At 52.5% G+C, this 19,353-nt stretch overlaps 1 protein-coding gene across 1 annotated transcript in view; it reads left to right on the top strand.

Annotated features, from left to right (window-relative positions):
• The window catches only part of KIF15 (kinesin family member 15), a 263,264-nt gene that overhangs the window by 69,293 nt on the left and 174,618 nt on the right, over nt 1-19,353 (top strand). The window lies entirely within an intron of this gene.

Here is a 19,353-nt window from a genome sequence, read left to right as displayed (position 1 = left end):
CGCTGTTACGTCACCATTTTCGGTGACTTAACAGCGACCTTGTAAGTCGCTGTTATGATCGCTGCTTAGCTGTCAAACACAGCAGAAGCAGCGATCATAACGTCGCTGTGCTACATGTGCAGAGAGCAGGGAGCCGCGCTTAGCGCTGGCTCCTTGCTCTCCTAGGTACAGTACACATCGGGTTAATTAACCCGATGTGTGCTACAGCTACATGTCACAGTGCAGAGAGCAAGGAGCCGCGCGCACTGCTTAGCGCTGGCTCCTTGCTCTCCTTGCTACAGTATACATCGGGTTAATTACCCGATGCATACTGCAGCCACATGTCACAGTGCAGGAGCCGGCACTGGCAGCAAGAGCGGAGGCTGGTAACCAGCGTAAACATCGGGTAACCAGGGAAAGGTCTTCCCTTGGTTACCCGATGTTTACGCTGGTTACAGCTTACCGCAGCTGCCAGTGCCGGCTCCTGATCGCTTCATTTCGTCGCTCTCTCGCTGTCACACACAGCGATGTGTGTGTCACAGCGGGAGAGTGACGACCAAAAAATGAAGCTGGACATTCAGCAACGACCGGCAACCTCACAGCAGGGGCCAGGACGTTGCTGGATGTCACACACAGCGACAGCGACGGGACGTCGCTGCAACGTCACAGAAAATGGTGACGTAGCAGCGACGTCGTTTTCGTCGTCGTTATGTGTGACACCAGCTTAAAGCTGGGTTTACACACTGCAACATCGCAAAGGACATCGCTGTAACGTCACCGGTTTTGTGACGTAACAGCGACCTCCCTAAGTCTCTGGTGAGTCGCTGGTGAGCTGTCAAACAGGCAAACCTGGCCAACAACGCAACAGCGATCCGGACCTGCAGAGCGACCTAGCTGGTTGTTGGGGGCGTTGATAAGCAGCTTTTTGAAAGGGAAGTTGCTAACAAAGTCGCTGCAAAGTCTTTCACACACTGAAACTTTGTAGCGATGCTTGCTGCACAGCGGGAAACAAAGGACCTAGGAATGGTCCTGAACGATTTGTAGCGATCAGCAACTTCACAGCAGGGGCCAGGTCGCTGATGTGATTCACACACTGCAACATCGCAAACAACATCGCTATTGCGTCACAAAACCGGTGACGTTACAACGATGTCGTTTGAGATGTTGCAGTGTGTAAACCCAGCTTAAGGGGTACTTCTCACATAGCGAGATCGCTGCTGAGTCACAGGTTTTGTGACGTAGCAGTGACCTCATCAGCGATCTTGCTGTGTGTGACACTAAGCAGCGACCTGGCCCCTGCTGTGAAATCGCTGATCGTTACACATAGTGCTGGTTCATTTTCTCTAACGCCTCATTGGGGGACACAGGACCATGGGTGTTATGCTGCCTATCCATAGGAGGACACTAAGTAGATGCAAAAGCATAGCTCCTCCTCTGCAGTATACACCCCCTGGCCGGGCCAGGCAAGCTCAGTTTTAGCTTAGTGTCTGTAGGAGGCACTTCCTTTCAAGGTTTGTTATTTTTTGAGGGCGACGGTTTCCTTTTGGGACCGATCTCCCACTACCATCAACGGGCGGGAACGTGAAGTGTTGCCTACACGTACCCCCTCCCGCGACGCTGGATCCTGGGCTGGACGACGGGTTCCATAGACACCGATTTTCCAAAGCCCAGGGTAAAGGCCTGTGCCTTATAACCCAAATTTTCAACCCCTCTCTGCAGGCTCTGAGTTGAATATGACACCGACACAGCAAGCTGACTCTGCTATTTTCACTGCTTGGAAAGCAGTGTTTTAAGGTGAGATCCCCCCTGACTGGTTTCCCAGACAAAGGGAGAAAAGACGCTGCAGGGAAGGTTCCCAGGACATTTACAGTATTTATGTTCAAGGAGCAAGGATCCTGCACACACAGTGTTAACTTTCTCTAGCTTGCTGGCTGGAGGAGGGGGAAGTTCTGCTGTTTGCAGAAAGTCTTGCAGATAATTTCCCAGGTGGCAGGGGGGAGGGCCCAGGGCTCAGGGACTCACGCTGTTTATTATCTGCTCTGTTTATTTGCTCTAGCAGAAAAGCCGGCGGCTGAAATCCCCTGGTGACAAGCTGTGTGCTGACTGTAGGGAGAGGGAGGAAAACTCAGAAGCTCCCTTCCCGCCGTTGTGTGTTTTTTTTTTTTGTTTTTTTTTTACTACCCACAGCAGGGGGGGGGAGGCACACTGACTCATCTTCCCGCTCTTTTAGGGCTAAGCCCCCCAGGAAAGCGTGCGAAGATCTTCATAGAGCTTAATCCTTCCTGAGGACAGGGCCATCGGCTGATTCTGGTGAGGTGCTTGCTTCAATTGTAGCTCTGCTGAGCATTGCTCCCCCTCCTGGCATACTCCTATTAGGACCAGGCAGAAATCTAACGGCACTAAGAGTGCTAAGGACCATATAGTCTATTATTCAGCCTGCACTGGCTGCCACGCTGAGCTACCACGTAAACACACCTCTTCTCTCTGTGAGTCCTGTGCCCCTATAGCCCCCCAAGACCCCCCTGCCACCACCGCCGCAACCGGCAGCCCAGAGCCTAGGGCCCCCAGCCCACTGGAATGGGCAATCCATGGAAAAACTGTCACAGAACCTGGTTCTGGCTATGCAATGTCGTCCTCCACACCCTTCTGGGTCCCTGACTGAAAGCAGCCTGAGGATACCCATATGGAGGATCCTTCTGAGGTAATCCGGGCACATGCTTCACCGGATGCAGAGATCAGGAAAAGAGCACACTGCCGGGCGTCTCCAGCGGGCTCTCCCTCGGGAACACACAGGGCAGGCTCTCCCACACGCTCCACGGCTTCTGAAGAGCTGGAGGAGGGAGAATGCTGTTTGTACCAGGAGGATTCCTTGGTTTCATCACCCCCAGATGATCAAACTGCAATAGACTCCCTTATAGCAGCAATCAACCAAACTCTGCATGTGGAGGATCCCCCATCCACTACCACTAACCATTCGGTCTCCTTTAAGAGGGCAAGGAAACCCCAAAAGGTTTTCGCTGATCACCCAGAGTTTCAGGATATCCTCACAAAGCAAAGGGAGAAGCCTGACAGGCGCTTCGGTACCCGAAAACTCATGGAGTCCCGGTACCCTTTTGCTTCACCTGCCCCTAAGGGCTGGGCCGATACGCCCTCGGTCGACCCCCCGGTCTCCTGCCTTACCACAAAGACGCTCCTGTCTTTACCCGATGGTTCTTCCATCAAGGACCCGACAGACAGATGGAGCACCTCGCCCGCTCTGCTTTTGAGGCTGCGGGTCCCTCCCTCTCGCCCTCCTTTGCCTCTGTGTGGGTCGCAAAGGCGATCTCGGTCTGGGCAGAATCCCTTAACACTTCGCTTGAGGAATCCCAGTTCACTCATACCTTCACAGAGGTAACAGCTCAAATTGCCGCTGCGGCGGAGTACCTCATCCAGGCCTCCATGGACGCTGCTACCTGCGCAGCGTTTGCCGCCTCAAATACCATAGACATCCGTAGAGCTCTCTGGCTCCGACAATGGCGAGCGGACTCTGCCTCCAAGAAGTCTCTCACGGGCCTTCCCTTTTTTTCCAGACCGATTGTTTGGCGAACGTCTGGACAAGCTCATTTCTGACGCCACGGGAGGAAAGAGTACCTCCCTCCCCTAGCTGAAGTCCAGGACGTCCTTCACCAGACATCCACAGTCCTCGTTCCGCTCCTTTCGGAACTCATTTGGTTGGTCGACATCCTGTGCTGTCCCCGCCACCAGCCGCGGACTACGCAGGGACCGACCTTCTCAGCTCTCCCCGAAAACCCACTTCGTCATGGCAGCCTAGACCGAAACAGTCCAGGACTAGGGAGACTCGGCCACGTTTTCCCCCCTCATGATTCCTTTGGCGCCCCGGAAGACACACTCATTGTAGGAGGTCGACTGCGGCTCTTTCAACACATCTGGGCTGCCGCCTCAGACGACAAATGGGTGCGAGACCTTGTGTCTTCCGGTTACCACATAGAATTTCGGACCTGACCCCCGAGTCGGTTCTTTCTCTCAAACCCCCCCAAAGACTCGAAAACGACGCAAGCTTTTTTTCTCAGCAATCCACTCGCTCCAAACAGCAGGAGTGATAATACCTGTCCCAGTCGACGAGAAGTTCGGGGGTTTTTATTCCAACCTCTTTGTGGTCCCCAAAAAGGATGGGTCAGTTCGACCCATCCTGGACCTCAAACACCTAAACAAACATGTGCACGTACGGAGATTTCAGAATAGAGTCCCTAAGGTCCATTATTGCATCCATGGTCGAAGGGGAATTCCTCGCCTCCATAGACATCAAGGACCCGTACCTGCACATACCCATCGCCCCAGATCACCAAAAGTTCTTCCGCTTCGCAATTCAGGACTCCCACTTTAAATTCGTAGCTGTACCCTTCGGCCTTGCCACCGCACCAAGGGTCTTCACCAAAGTCATGGCGGCCGCCGTGAGCGTCCTTCACGCCAGGGGAGTAGTCGTTCTCCCTTACTTGGACGACCTCCTCATCAAGGCCCCCTCCTTCCGCGACTGCTCAACCAGCGTACAGATCACTGTGGACACCCTATCCCGCTTAGGGTGGCTAGTGAATCTGGACAAATCATCCCCGATCCCATCACAATCCATCACCTTCCTGGGCATGTCCCTGGACACCCGTCGGGGCTTGATCCTTCTCCCTCAGGACAAGGCCTTCGCTCTTCAACGAGCGGTACGCTGCCTTCTACGTCCTCCGTCTCGCTCCATTCGATTCAGCATGAAAGTGCTCGGCAGGATGGTGACGGCTATGGAAGCAGTACCCTTTGCTCAACTGCACCTCCGCCCACTGCAGCTAGCCCTTCTAGCGGCCTGGGACAAGAGCCCCTTCTCCCTGGACAGACATCGTCATCTGACACCTTCAGTCAGGTACGCAGTCCGCTGGTGGCTTCGGTCCTCATCCGTATCGAAGGGGAGATCTTTTCTCCCAGTGAACTGGCTGGTCCTGACCACGGACGCCAGCCTCCTAGGCTGGGGAGCAGTGTACCGGCACCACACTGCTCAAGGACGTTGGACGCCCCAGGAGTCTTTCCTTCCCATCAACATCCTGGAACTCCGCGCGATCTTCCTCGCGCTCAGAGCGTTCTGCCCTCTGCTAGCGGGTCGTCAGATTCGAGTCCAATCGGACAATGCGACAGCTGTAGCCTATATCAATCGGCAGGGGGGCACCCGCAGCAAAGCGGCTTATCTCGAGGCCCACAAGATCCTCAGCTGGGCCGAATCGACGGGATTAGTGATATCAGCAGTACATATACCAGGGGTAGAGAACTGGGCAGCAGACTTTGAGTCGCCAAGGCCTGGCTGCCGGTGAATGGTCTCTCCACCCAGATGTGTTTCTACACATCTGCACTCGCTGGGGCACACCAGACGTGGCCCTAATGGCCTCAAGGTTGAATGCAAAGGTACCCGCGTTCATAGCCAGGTCACGCGACCCGCAGTCCATTGGCGCGGATGCTCTAGTCTGCTCCTGGCACCACTTCCGCCTGCCTTACATATTTCCACCTCTATCCCTGCTGCCGCGGGTAATCAGGAAGATCAAGGCAGAGGGAGTCCCGGTGATACTGATAGCACCGGACTGGCCCAGGCGCGCCTGGTACGCCGAATTAGTAAAAATGCTCACAGACGCACCGTGGCGCCTTCCAGACATCCCAGACTTGCTGACCCAAGGGCCCATTTCCCATCAAAACTCCAGAGCCCTGACGCTGACGGCATGGCCATTGAGACCAGGGTATTAACAAGAGCGGGATTCTCCCCCGCCGTTATTGCCACCATGATCAGCGCCCGAAAGCCTGCTTCATCCCGCATTTACCACCGTACGTGGAAAATCTTCCTTTCATGGTGCAGGGACACTAACGTCCAGCCTATGCCTCTGGCCATCCCCAGAATTTTCGACTTTCTACAGTCTGGCTTGCAAGCGGGGTTGGCTCTCAGTTCCCTTTTAAAGGGCAGGTCTCAGTGCTCTCAATCTTCTACCAATGCCGCCTGGCTCAAAAACGTCAAGACCTTCCTCCAGGGCGTTTCCCATCTAGTTCCCCCGTACAAACGGCCGCTGGAACCATGGGACCTCAACCTCGTTCTGGACGGTCTCCAGAGGTCTCCCTTTGAACCCCTCAAAGAATCCTCCCTTGCTCTTCTGTCCTGGAAGGTAACATTCTTAGTGGCAATTACGTCCATCAGACGGGTTTCGGAGCTGGCAGCACTCTCATGCCGCGAGCCTTTTCTGATCTTCCACCAGGACAAGGTGGTTCTGCGCCCCCTTCCGGATTTCCTTCCAAAGGTTCTAACCCAGTTTTATTTGAACGAGGACATTGTCCTGCCTTCCTTTTGTCCACACCCGGTTCATAGGGTGGAAAGGTCTCTGCATTCGTTAGACCTCGTCAGAGCTCTCAGATATTACATATCCAGGACAGCCCCCTTTTGGAAAACGGACTCTTTGTTCGTCATTCCTGAGGGGCCTAAGAAGGGACAGGCAGCTTCAAAGGTTACGCTGGCTCGCTGGATTCGCTCTGCGATCCAGGAAGTCTACCGCTTGCAACTCAAGCCCATTCCTAGTGGGCTGCGGGCTCATTCCACACGAGCAGTTGGAGCTTCGAGGGCCATTCGGCATCAGGCTTCAGTGGAACAGGTGTGTAAGGCTGCGACCTGGTCTAGCCTACATACGTTTTCAAAGCATTACAGAGTCCATACCCAGGTTTCAACTGAGGCAAATCTGGGTAGGAAAATTCTCTCATCTCTCTCAGTAGGTGCTCCAGGCTGTCTGGGACTGGTTCCTAGTCCTTGGGTTGTGTTGTCTTCTTTTATGTTTCCCACCCATGGACTGCTTTAGGACGTCCCATGGTTCTGTGTCCCCCAATGAGGCGTCAGAGAAAAACTGATTTTTGTGTACTCACCGTAAAATCTTTTTCTCTTAGCCATCATTGGGGGACACAGCACCCACCCTGTTGCCCTGTTGGGCCTTGGTTTTCTCAGTACCTTATTTGGTTATGACTCTTTTTTTTTCTCATGTTCCTCTGTTGAGGTAAGTTTTTACTGTTTTTTTTTTTTTCTCCTACTGCTTGTGTACTAAAACTGAGCTTGCCTGGCCCGGCCAGGGGGTGTATACTGCAGAGGAGGAGCTATGCTTTTGCATCTACTTAGTGTCCTCCTATGGATAGGCAGCATAACATCCATGGTCCTGTGTCCCCCAATGATGGCTAAGAGAAAGCGATTTTACGGTGAGTACACAAATCCATTTTTTTGCTCGTTGCTCTCCCGCTGTGAAGCACACATCGCTGTGCTTGACAGCGAGAGAGCAACGATCTGAATGTGCAGGGAGCCGGCGTCTGGAAGCTGTGGACTCTGGTAACCAAGGTACACATCGGCTAACCAAGCGAAGCGCTTTGCTTGGTTACCCGATATTTACCTTGGTTACTAGCGTACGCCGCTCTCAGGCTGCCAGTGCTGGCTCCCTGCACACGTAGCCTGATTACACATTGGGTAACTAAGTGAACCGCTTCGCTTAGTAACCCGATGTGTATCCTGGCTACGAGTGCAGGGAACCAGCACTAAGCGGTGTGTGCTGGTAACCAGGGTATATATCTGATAACCAACCAAAGCATTTTGCTTAGTTACCTGATATTTACCTTGGTTACCAAGTGCATCTTCGTTTCCACGAGTCGCTGGTGGATGGTCACTGGTCTCATCTGCCTGATTGACAGCTCAGCAGCGACCATGTAGCGATGCACCAGCGATCCTGACGAGGTAATATCGTGGTCGGAATCGCTGGTACGTCGTTTAGTGAGACAGTACCCTTAGGCTTAACCAGATCCACTTGCAAAGGTTTACTGCAATTCGCTTACTTATCACTTTAATATATAATATTTTTAGCTTTTGAAGCTAAGATCAAATTCAAACATCTGCATGTTTATGTGTGTGATTATGCCTTGTTTCAACAAACTAAAGAAATCCAGCAGAACCAGCAGGAAAGGATGAGTAAAAACTTCTTTATTGGAACATATGAATAAAAATCCGCACAGATACTAGCACCGTCAGATATGAAGGAAGATTATCCAACACATTTAGACATTGTGAATTTCTTAATCATGGACTGATGGAGTCCATGATGAATACAGTCACAATGTCGAAATGCGTCGGATGATCCTCCTGTGCCTCATTTCTGACAGTGCTAGTATCTGTGCGGATTTTTATTCATATGTTTCCAATAAAGACGTTTTTATTCATCCTTACCTGCTGGTTCTGCTGGATTTCTTCAGTTTGTTGATTCTATGCAGCACTGGCCAGGGCATGGTCCGTGCGGATACTGTGACTGATTCCCGGATTTCACTACATGGTGAGCTGAATATTTTTTTCTTTATGCCTTGTTTAACCACCTCCAGTTTTCACGGCGTCTTAATAGAACTTGGCAATTTCCATTAAGAATGATGAGGCGCTGCTTTTTCACCCCAGGGATATGTGTATATATACAGTGGGGAAAATAAATATTTGATACACTGCCAATTTTGCAAGTTTTCCCACCTACAAAGAATGGAGAGGTCTGTAATTTATATCGTAGATACACTTCAACTGTGACAGACAAGATATAAAAAAATCCATAAAATTGCATTGTATAATTTTTAAATAATTTACATTTTATTGCATGAAATAAGTATTTGATCACCTTCAACCAGCAAGAATTCTGTCTCACAGACCTGTTATTTTTTTTTCTTTGAGAAGCCCTCCTACTCTGCACTCATTACTTGTATTAATTGCACCTTTCTTCGGCGCTCTATTGGGAGACCCAGACGATTGGGTGTATAGCTACTGCCTCCGGAGGCCACACAAAGCATTACACTAAAAAGTGTAAGGCCCCTCCCCTTCTGGCTATACACCCCCAGTGGGATCACTGGCTCACCAGTTTTCTGCTTTGTGCGAAGGAGGTCAGACATCCACGCATAGCTCCACTGTTTAGTCAGCAGTAGCTGCTGACTATATCGGATGGAAGAAAAGAGGGCCCATATAGGGCCCCCAGCATGCTCCCTTCTCACACCGCTTGTGGTTTGTAAGGTTGAGGTACCTATTGCTGGTACGGCGGCTGGAGCCCACATGCTGTTTTCCTTCCACATCCCCCTGAGGGGCTCTGAGGAAGTGGGATCTTACCGGCCCCAAAGCCCTGAGGCCGGGCTCCATCCACAGACCCATTGAACCTGCTGGATACGGAGCTGGGTACCGTTCAGGGACATGGCCCTGCACCATTCAGGTACTCTGTGTCCCCGTACACACAGGCACAGCACACTCCAGGCTTGCTGGGTGTGCTAGTGCGCCGGGGACAGTAAAGGGTTACAGTCACTGCAGCCTAGCTGAGTGACTTTATGTATGGGGAACTACCGCGCCGGACGCTCTGGGAGCGGCGGCGCGGCTGGGACTTGTAGTGCGCCGGGGACTTAGCGCCGACCGCGCTTTTACGGCGGCGGCGCTTATAAATCCAGTCCCCGGCTTTTGCGGCCTAGCTCCGCTTCGTTCCCGCCCCCACCCTGTCAATCAGGGTAGGGGAGAGACGCTGTACAATCAGCAGCGCCGAGGGCTGGAGCCTTATTTACATGCTCCAGCCCTCTCACTGGACACTGTGGGACGCCGGTTTCCCGCTCTGACTTGGGGGCACGCCCACGGCCCGCCCCTACTCACACGAGCTGGAGAAGGACGCCGGCAGCCATTCTTGCAGTCCGAGCTGAGAGATCGGACTCTGGGCAACCAGGCACAGGACTAGGGCGACCACACACCCGCTTATAGGCGGGCGGTAAGCGGCACCTGAAGTGCTGACCCCACTAAATACCGCAGTTGTCCATTTGTATTTTTATGCTTATACTGCATAGGTCGCTATTTTTGGCTATATGCCCTCTTAGATGGCGACACATCAGCAGCAGGAAAGCAGGGGTGCTAAGGCACAGGCTTTCTATGCTGCTTGTATTGCATGTACTGGAGTGTTCATGTGTATTTATGCTTGTATGCTATACACTGCACTGTACGGTCGCTAGTCTGGGCTATTTTCGCCTAGAATGACTAGACTACAGCAGCAGAAAAGCAGGGGTGCGGAGGCACAGGTTTTTTCTATGCTGCTTGTATTGTAGGGGTTGCAGTGTTCATTTGTACTTATGCTTGTATGCTATACATTGCACTGTATGGTCGATATTCTGGGCTATATTCCCCTAGATGGCTAGTCTACAGCAGCAGAAAAGCAGGGGTGCCAAGGCACAGGCTTTCTATGCTGCTTGTATTGCATGTGCTGCAGTGTTCATTGTACTTTATGCTTGTATGCTATACATTGCATTGTACGGTCGCCATTCTTGGCTCTATGTCCTAGATGGCTAGTCGGCAGCAGCATATAAGCAACACAGGCTTTCGATGGTGTTTTTACTGCATGTGACACTGTTCCACGGCACTGAACCCCATTGTGTGCAATGCTCCCCTGGAGCACTTGGTCAGCCGGGGTCTCTACTAGACGTGGCCAAAGGAACCACCTGTCAACCCTGTCCAAGGACAGGGATGGAGTTGCATTGGGATAGAGACTTGCAGTCCGGACAGGCCATGGGCAAATCATTGCTCCCTGGCCACCCTCATTGGGAATAAAATCGGTTCCCCGGGGGGGGTCCCAGGAGGCTCTCTGTATGATGAGGCAGACGTAGCTCATCAGGACTTTGATCCTGACAACGCTCTCAATCCGGATACACCGGATGGTGACGCCATAAGGAATGATCCTATAGCGTCCATCAATGGAATGTTGGATCTTTCTCCCTCAGCTCCCCCAGCGGAGGAGTCAGCTTCACAGCAGGAGAAGTCCCATTTCAGTAGCTCAAACGTATTTTGAGTTTTTTTCTGGCCACGCTGACTTCAGAGAAGCAGTCCAGGAACACCACGCTTACCAGATAAGCGTTTTCTCCAAACGTATTAAGGATACACGTTATCCTTTTCCCCCTGACGTGGTTAAGCGCGGGACCCAGGGTCCAAAGGTGGATTCTCCAATCTCCAGGCTTGCGGCTAGAGCTATAGTTGCAGTGGAGATGGGACTTCACTTAAAGATGCCAGACAGATAGACTGTGGTTGAAATCTGTCTATGAGGCTATCGGCGTGTCGGTTGCTCCGGCATTTACAGCCGTATGGGCACCCTAAGCTTTTCAGCTGTTCTTGCACAGCTGGTCTTGAGCATATGTACATTTGTGCCGCAGGGGCGTCCGTATCCTCGCAATGTCTGCATTGCGACTTACCCTATTAATGCTGTCCTGGAAGGACAGTCGAGGTTTCGGTCCTTCCCAAGCTCGGGCAGGTCCCAATTGTCCTCGTCCAAAAGAGCTGAAAATCCTCAGAGGGGCTCAGTTTCCGGGGGCTCAATCACGCCCAAGGAAGGCAGCCGGAGGAACCGCTACCAAGGCGGTCGCCTCATGACTCTCAGCTCTCTCATCTCTCCGCTTCCGCGGTTGATGGCAGACTCGCTCACCTTTGGCGACATTTAGCTGCCACAGGTCACAGACCGGTGGGTGAGGGACATTGTGCCCACGTGCACAGGACAGAGTTCTGTTCTCGTCCTCCGACTCGATTCTTCAGAACGTCCCCACCTCCCCACCGAGCCGATGCTCTTCTGCAGGCAGAAGGAGTGGTAATCCCTGTTCCTCTTCAGGAACAAGACACGGTTTTCCTCCAATCTGGTTGTGGTGCCAAAAAAGGATGGCTCTTTCCGTTCCGTTCTGGACCTAAAACTGCTCAACAAGCACGTGGAGGCCAGGCGGTTCCGGATGAAACCCTCCGCTCCGTCATTGCCTCAATGTCTCAAGGATATTTCCTAGCATCAATAGACATCAAAGATGCTTATCTCCACGTGCCGATTGCTACAGAGCACCAATGTTTTCTACGTTTCGTGATGGGAGACGACCATCTTCAGTTCGTAGCTCTGCCATTCGGTCTGGCGACAACCCCACGGGTGTTCACCAAGGTCATGGCGGCAGTGGTAGCAGTCTTGCACTCACAGGGACACTCTGTGATCCCTTACTTGGACGATCTACTTGTCAAGGCACCCTCTCAAGAGGCATGCCAATTCAGCCTGAATGTTGCGCTGGAGACTCTCCAGACGTTCGGGTGGATCATCGACTTCTCAAAGTCAAACCTGTCACCGACCCAATCACGAACGTCTCTTGGTATGGAGTTTCATACTCTCTCAGCGATAGTGAAGCTTCCGCTGGACAAGCAGCGGTCACTACAGACTGGGGTGCAGACTCTCCGTCAAGGTCAGTCGCACTCCTTAAGACGCCTCATGCACTTCCTCGGGAAGATGGTGGCGGCAATGGAGGCGGTTCCGTTTGCGCAGTTTCATCTGCGTCCTCTTATTGGGACATTCTCCGCCAATGGGACGGGAAACATCCCTGAACAGGAAAGTCTCCTTTTCACAGACGGACTCTCTGCAATGGTGGCTTCTTCCCACCTCATTATCACAGGGAAGATCCTTCCTACCACCGTCTTGGGCGGTAGTCACGACAGGCGCGAGTCTGTCAGGGTGGGGAGCAGTTTTTTCTCCACCACAGGGCTCAGGGTACGTGGACTCAGCAGGAGTCCACCCTTCAGATCCATGTTCTGGAAATCAGAGCAGTGTATCTTGCCCTACTAGCCTTCCAGCAGTGGCTGGAAGGAAAGCAGATCCGAATTCAGTCGGACAACTCCACAGCGGTGGCATACATCAATCACCAAGACACGCAGTCGGCAAGCCTTCCAGGAAGTCCGGCGGATTCTGACGTGGGTGGAAGCCACGGCCTCCACCGTATCCGCAGTTCACATCCCCGGCGTAGAAAACTGGGAAGCAGACTTCCTCAGCCGCCAGGGCATGGACGCAGGGGAATGGTCCCTTCGCCCGGACGTGTTTCAGGAAATCTGTAGCCGCTGGGGAAGGCCGGACGTCGACCTAATGGCGTCCAGGCACAACAACAAGGTCCCAACCTTCATAGCACGGTCTCGCGATCACAGAACTCTGGCGGCAGACGCCTTAGTGCAAGATTGGTCGCAGTTCCGGCTCCCTTATGTGTTTCCACCTCTGGCACTCTTGCTCAGAGTGCTACGCAAGATCAGATCCGACTGCAGCCGCGTCATACTCGTCGCCCCAGACTGGCCAAGGAGGGCGTGGTATCCGGATCTGTGGCATCTCACGGTCGGCCAACCGTCGGCACTACCAGACCGACCAGACTTACTGTCCCAAGGGCCGTTTTTCCATCGGAATTCTGCGGCCCTGAACCTGACTGTGTGGCCATTGAGTCCTGGATCCTAGGGTCTTCAGGATTATCCCAAGGGGTCGTTGCCACCATGAGACAGGCTAGGAAGCCCACGTCCGCTAAGATCTACCACAGAACGTGGAGGATATTCTTATCCTGGTGCTCTGCTCAGGGAGTGTCTCCCTGGCCTTTTGCATTGCCTACCTTTTTTTTTCTTTCCTGCAATCTGGGTTAGAAAAAGGTTTGTCGCTCGGCTCCCTTAAAGGGCAAGTCTCGGCGCTATCCGTCTTTTTTTCAAAAGCGTCTAGCACGACTTCCTAAGGTGCGCACGTTCCTGCAGGGGGTTTGTCATATTGTACCCCCGTACAAGCGGCCGTTAGATCCATGGGATCTGAACAGGGTACTAGTTGCCCTCCAGAAGCCGCCCTTCGAGCCTCTGAGGGAGGTTTCACTTTCTAGACTATCACAGAAAGTGGTTTTTCTGGTAGCGATCACATCTCTTCGGAGAGTGTCTGAGCTAGCAGCGCTGTCATCCAAGGCTCCTTTCCTGGTCTTCCACCAGGACAAGGTAGTGCTGCGCCCCATTCAGGAGTTTCTCCCGAAGGTGGTATCCTCTTTTCATTGGGCTTCCGGTTCCATCAGGGCTGAAGGCCCATTCTACCAGAGCCGTGGGTGCATCCTGGGCATTACGGCACCAGGCTACGGCTCAACAGGTGTGCCAGGCAGCTACCTGGTCGAGTCTGCACACTTTCACCAAACATTATCAGGTGCATACCTATGCTTTGGCGGACGCCAGCCTAGGTAGAAGAGTCCTGCAGGCGGCAGTTGCCTCCCCGTAGGGGAGGGCTGTCTTGCAGCTCTAACATGAGGTATTTCTTTACCCACCCAGGGACAGCTTTTGGACGTCCCAATCGTCTGGGTCTCCCAATAGAGCGCCGAAGAAGGGAATTTTGTTACTTACCGTAAATTCCTTTTCTTCTAGCTCTTATTGGGAGACCCAGCACCCGCCCTGTTGTCCTTCGGGATTTTTGGTTTTTTTTCGGGTACACATGTTATTCATGTTGAACGGTTTTTCAGTTCTCCGATGTTGCTCGGAGTGAATTTGTTTAACCAAGTTATTGGCTTTCCTCCTTCTTGCTTTTGCACTAAAACTGGTGAGCCAGTGATCCCACTGGGGGTGTATAGCCAGAAGGGGAGGGGCCTTACACTTTTTAGTGTAATGCTTTGTGTGGCCTCCGGAGGCAGTAGCTATACACCCAATCGTCTGGGTCTCCCAATAAGAGCTAGAAGAAAAGGAATTTACGGTAAGTAACAAAATTCCCTTCTTTTGAACTCATTACCTGTATAAATTACACCTGTCCACACAATCAATCAATCACACTCCAACCACTCCACAATGGCCAAGACCAAAGAGCAGTCTAAGAACGCGAGGGACAGAATTGTAGACATGCACAAGGCTCGGATAGGCTACAGGACAATAGGCAAGAAGCTTGGTGAGAAGAAACACAAGATGACTGTCAGTCTCTTACTTGGTCTGGGGTTCAATTCAAGATCTCAAATTGTGGGGTAGGGATGATTCTGAGAAAGGTCTGGAATCAGCCCAGAACTACACGGGAGGACCTGGTCAATGACCTGAAGAGATCTGGGACAACCATCTCATGGATTACAGTTAGTAACACACTACGGCGTCATGGATTATAATCCTGCAGGGCACGCAAGGTCCCCTGCTCACACCAGCACATGTTCAGGCCTGTTTGAAGTTCACCAATAACCAATTGAATGATCCAGAGGAGGCATGAGAAAAGGTCATGTGGTTAAGATTAAAATAGACCTATTTAGCATCAACACCACTGGCCGTGTTTGGATGAAGGAGGATGAGCACAACCTCAAGAACACGAATGCACTATTTAAGGGAGGATGGATGGGGTCATGTATAGTGAGATTTTGGCCAACAACCTCCTTTCTTTTTCGCTCCTAATTGGGAGACCCAGACAATTGGGTGTATAGTTATTGCCTCCGGAGGCCACACAAAGTATTACACTTAAAAGTGTAAGGCCCCTCCCCTTCTGGCTATACACCCCCAGTGGGATCACTGGCTCACCAGTTTTGTGCTTTGTGCGAAGGAGGCAACACATCCACGCATAGCTCCACTGTTTAGTCAGCAGCAGCTGCTGACTATGTCGGATGGAAGAAAAGAGGGCCCATACAGGGCTCCCAGCATGCTCCCTTCTCACCCCACTTCATGTCGGAGGTGTTTGTTAAGGTTGAGGTACCCATTGCGGGTACGGAGGCTGGAGCCCACATGCTGCTTCCTTCCCCATCCCTTTTTACAGGGCTCTGGGTGAAGTGGGATTCTATCGGTCTCCAGGCACTGAGACCGTGCTCCATCCACAGCCCCTGGTATCTGCTGGACATGGAGCGGAGTATCTTCAGGGACATGGCCCTGCTACATGGAGGTACTCTGTGTCCCTGTGGGGACCGCGCAGACACACGGCAGCACTGCTGGGTGTGTTAGTGCGCCAGGGACAGCGGCGCTGTCCGCACTAGTGCCATCGCACACCACAGCGTTGCTGGGTGTGTTAGTGTATTGGGTGACTACTGCGCTAACCGCCGCTGCCATTTTTATTTAAGGCGCCGCTGGGATTTGTGGTGCGCCGGGGACTTCCGCGCCGGCCAGCACTGATATGCCGGCCGCGCTTATTAACTCGAGTCCCCGGCTTCTGGGCCTAGTCTCCCTTCGTTACCGCCCACAGGCCTGACAGTCAGGGTAGGGGCGTGACGCTGCATAGCACAGCAGCGCTGAGAGCTGGAGTATGTTTTGCATACTCCACCCCTCTCACTGTGTGCACTGTGAAACCGGATTCCCGCACTTTCTCAGGCACGCCCACGGCTTCCTTCTCTACAAGGACGCCGGCAGCCATTAGTGTCAGTTTCTGTACGATACAGAGACAAGTGTGGAAGACCCTGGCATTCTGATAGTCACACAATCGCTGCAACAGGCGTTAAGCAGCACCTGTGGTGCTAACCCCACTAGTGCAGAAGTGCACTTATAGATATGCTTGTACTATATACATTGCACTGTTTGGTCGCACGTTGTATATACCCTCCTGGATTGTGCGGAGGAGTTATCAGCATATTCTCTGTGTAAAACAAAGGTGCAGAACCACATGTTTTTCTATGCAGCCGGTACAGCATGTACGGCTATACGGCCGGCAGGTTACATAGACCCCCATTATATCCAACTCAGCCGGAGTCTCTGCTAATGGCCAGAGGATGAGGACGGTGTCTGCAGTATTTACTGACAGATTTTCTGAGACTATGGCTATGATACTAGAAGCCTAGCAGTCCGGACATGTCTCTCACAACATGGGCACTGTTGAATCATTGATCCATGGCCCCCCTCAGTGTGAACAACTAACAGCTCCGGGAATGTCACACGCATCCCAGAGTCACGGCTCTGCACAGACGTCAGTCCCAGACAGCCTAAGCGGGCTCACTATGAGCGGCCCTCGGTTTCATCAGGGTCCTAGCAGAAGGACTCTCTGTGTAATGAGGCGGAAGTAGCGGCTCAGGATTCTGATCCTGAGACCGCTCTCAATCTGGATACACCTAATGGTGACGCCATAGTGAATAATCTTATAGCGTCCATCAATAGAATGTTGGTTATTTCTCACCCAGCTCCTCCAGTGGAGGAGTCAGCTTCACGTATTTTTCTGGACCACTCTGCCTTCAGAGAGGCAGTCCAGGAACACCACACTTATCCAGAAATGCGCTTCTCCAAACGGCTTAGGATACACGTTATCCCTGCCCCCTGACGTGGTCAAGGACTGGACCCAGTGTCCCAAGCGGCATCCTCCAATCTCCAGGCTTGTAGCTAGATCCATAGTTGCAGTGGGAGATGGAGCTGCACTTAAAGATGCCACTGACAGACAGATGGATCTCTGGTCTAAATCCATCTATGACACTGTCGGCGCACCGTTGGCTCCAGCATTCTCACCCTTGGGGCACTCCAAGCTATTTCAGCTTGTCTTACACAGTTTGACACGGTTACACGTACATCTGTGCCGCAGGTGGCATCCTTAACCTCTCAAATGTCTGCATTTGTTTCTTACGCGATTCAGGTTGCCCTAGACTCTGCGAACCGTACGGCAGTAGCCTCCGCTGCTCCGTGTTTTTAAGCAGAGCCTGGTCTGCTCGTTAAGTGAATGGAAGGCAGATTCTGCTTCCAAAAAAGGTTGCTTAACCAGTTGCCTTTTTCTGCTGACCGACTGTTTGGTGAGCGTTTGGATGTAACCATTAAACAGTCCAGGGGTAAGGATTCATCCTTTCCTCAGCCCGGACACAACAAACCCCAACAGAGCAGGAGGCAGTCGTGGTTTCGGTCTTTTCGAGGCTCGGGCAGGTCCCATTTTTCCTCGTCCAATGTGGACTCAAAAAGATCAGAGGAGCTCAGATTCTTGGCGGGCTCAGTCACGCCCAAAAAAGAGACAGTCTGAAAACCCGCTTCCAAGGCGGCTTCCTCATGACTTGCGGCCTCCTCTCTCCGCATCCTCGGTCGGTAGCAGGCTCACCCGCCTTGGCGATATTTAGCTGCCATAGGTCAATGACCGTTGGGTGTGAGACATTCTGTCTCACGGGTACAGGATAGAGCTTACTTCTCGTCCTCCAACTCGATTCTTCAGAACTTCTCCACCTCCCGGCCGAGCCCCTGCTCTTCTGCAAACAGAGTGCACTCTATAGGCAGAAAGAGTGATGACCCCCGTTCCTCTTCAGGAACAAGGTCACGGTTTTTACCCCAAATTATTTGCGGTGCCTATAAGAACGGGCCGTTCCGTCCCGTTCTGGATCTAAAACTGCTCAGCAAGCTCGTGGACACCAGGCGGTTCCGGATGGAATCCCTCCGCCATGTCATCGCCTCAATGTCCCAAGGAGATTTCCTAGCATCATTAGGCATCAAGGATGCTTATCCACACGTGCCGATTGATCCAGAGCACTAGCGTTTCTACGCTTCGTTATAGGAGACGAACACCTTCTGTTCGTAGCTCTACCTTCCGGCTAGCGACAGTCCCACTGGTCTTCGCCAAGGTCAGGGCAGCAGTAGTCACAGTCCTGCACTCTCAGGGTCACTCTGTGATCCCATATTTAGACGATCTACTTGTCAAGGCACTCTCTTAGGACACATGCCGACACTGCCCGAACGTTGCGCTGGAGACTCTCTAGAGTTTTGGGTGGATCATCAACTTTTTGAAGTCAGATCCGACCCCGACCCTATCGCTAACATATCTAGGCATGGAGTTTCATACTCTCTCAGCGATAGTGAAGCTTCCGCTAGACAAACAGCATTCTCTACGGGCTGCAATCTCTTCTTTAAGAACCAGTCGCACACATTGAGACGCCTCATGCACTTCCTACGTAAGATGGTAGCAATGGAGGCAGTTCTTTTCGCGCAGTTTCATCTGCGTCCACTACAATGTGACATTCTCCGCCAATGGGACGGGGAGTCGACCTCCCTCAACAGAGTCGTCTTTCTTTCTCAGGCGGCCAAGGAATCTCTACGGTGGTGGCTTCTTCCCACCTCATGGTCAAAAAGAAGGTCCTTCCTATCCCCATCCTGGGCGATAGTTACGACAGACGCGAGTCTATCAGGGTGGGGAGCAGTTTTTCTCCACCACAGCGCTCAGGGTACGTGGACTCAGCAAGAGTCCACCCTTCAGATCAATGTTCTTGAACACAGAGCAGTGTATCTTGCCCTACAAACCTTCCAACAGCAGCTGGACAGCAAGCAAATCCGACTTCAGTCGGACAACTCCACAGCGGTGGCATACATCAACCACCAAGGAAGAACGCGCAACCGGCAAGCCTTCCAGGAAGTCCGGCAGGTTCTGATGTGGGTGGAAGACACGGCATCCACCATATCCACAGTTCACATCCCAGGCGTGGAAAACTAGGAAGCTGACTTCCTAAGTCGCCGGGGTGTGGCCGAAAGGGTATGGTCTCTTCACCCGGACGGGTTTCAGGAGATCTGGCGCCGCTGACAGAGGCCGGACGTCGATCTAATGGCGTCACGGCACAACATCAATGTGCCAGCTTCATGGCACGGTTTCACAATCATCGAGC

Source organism: Anomaloglossus baeobatrachus, chromosome 6 (assembly GCF_048569485.1).
Source record: "Anomaloglossus baeobatrachus isolate aAnoBae1 chromosome 6, aAnoBae1.hap1, whole genome shotgun sequence".
NCBI classification, from domain to species: Eukaryota; Metazoa; Chordata; class Amphibia; order Anura; family Aromobatidae; genus Anomaloglossus; species Anomaloglossus baeobatrachus.
Note: the sequence above shows the minus strand (reverse complement) of the source record. Positions and strands in the feature narration are given on the sequence as shown.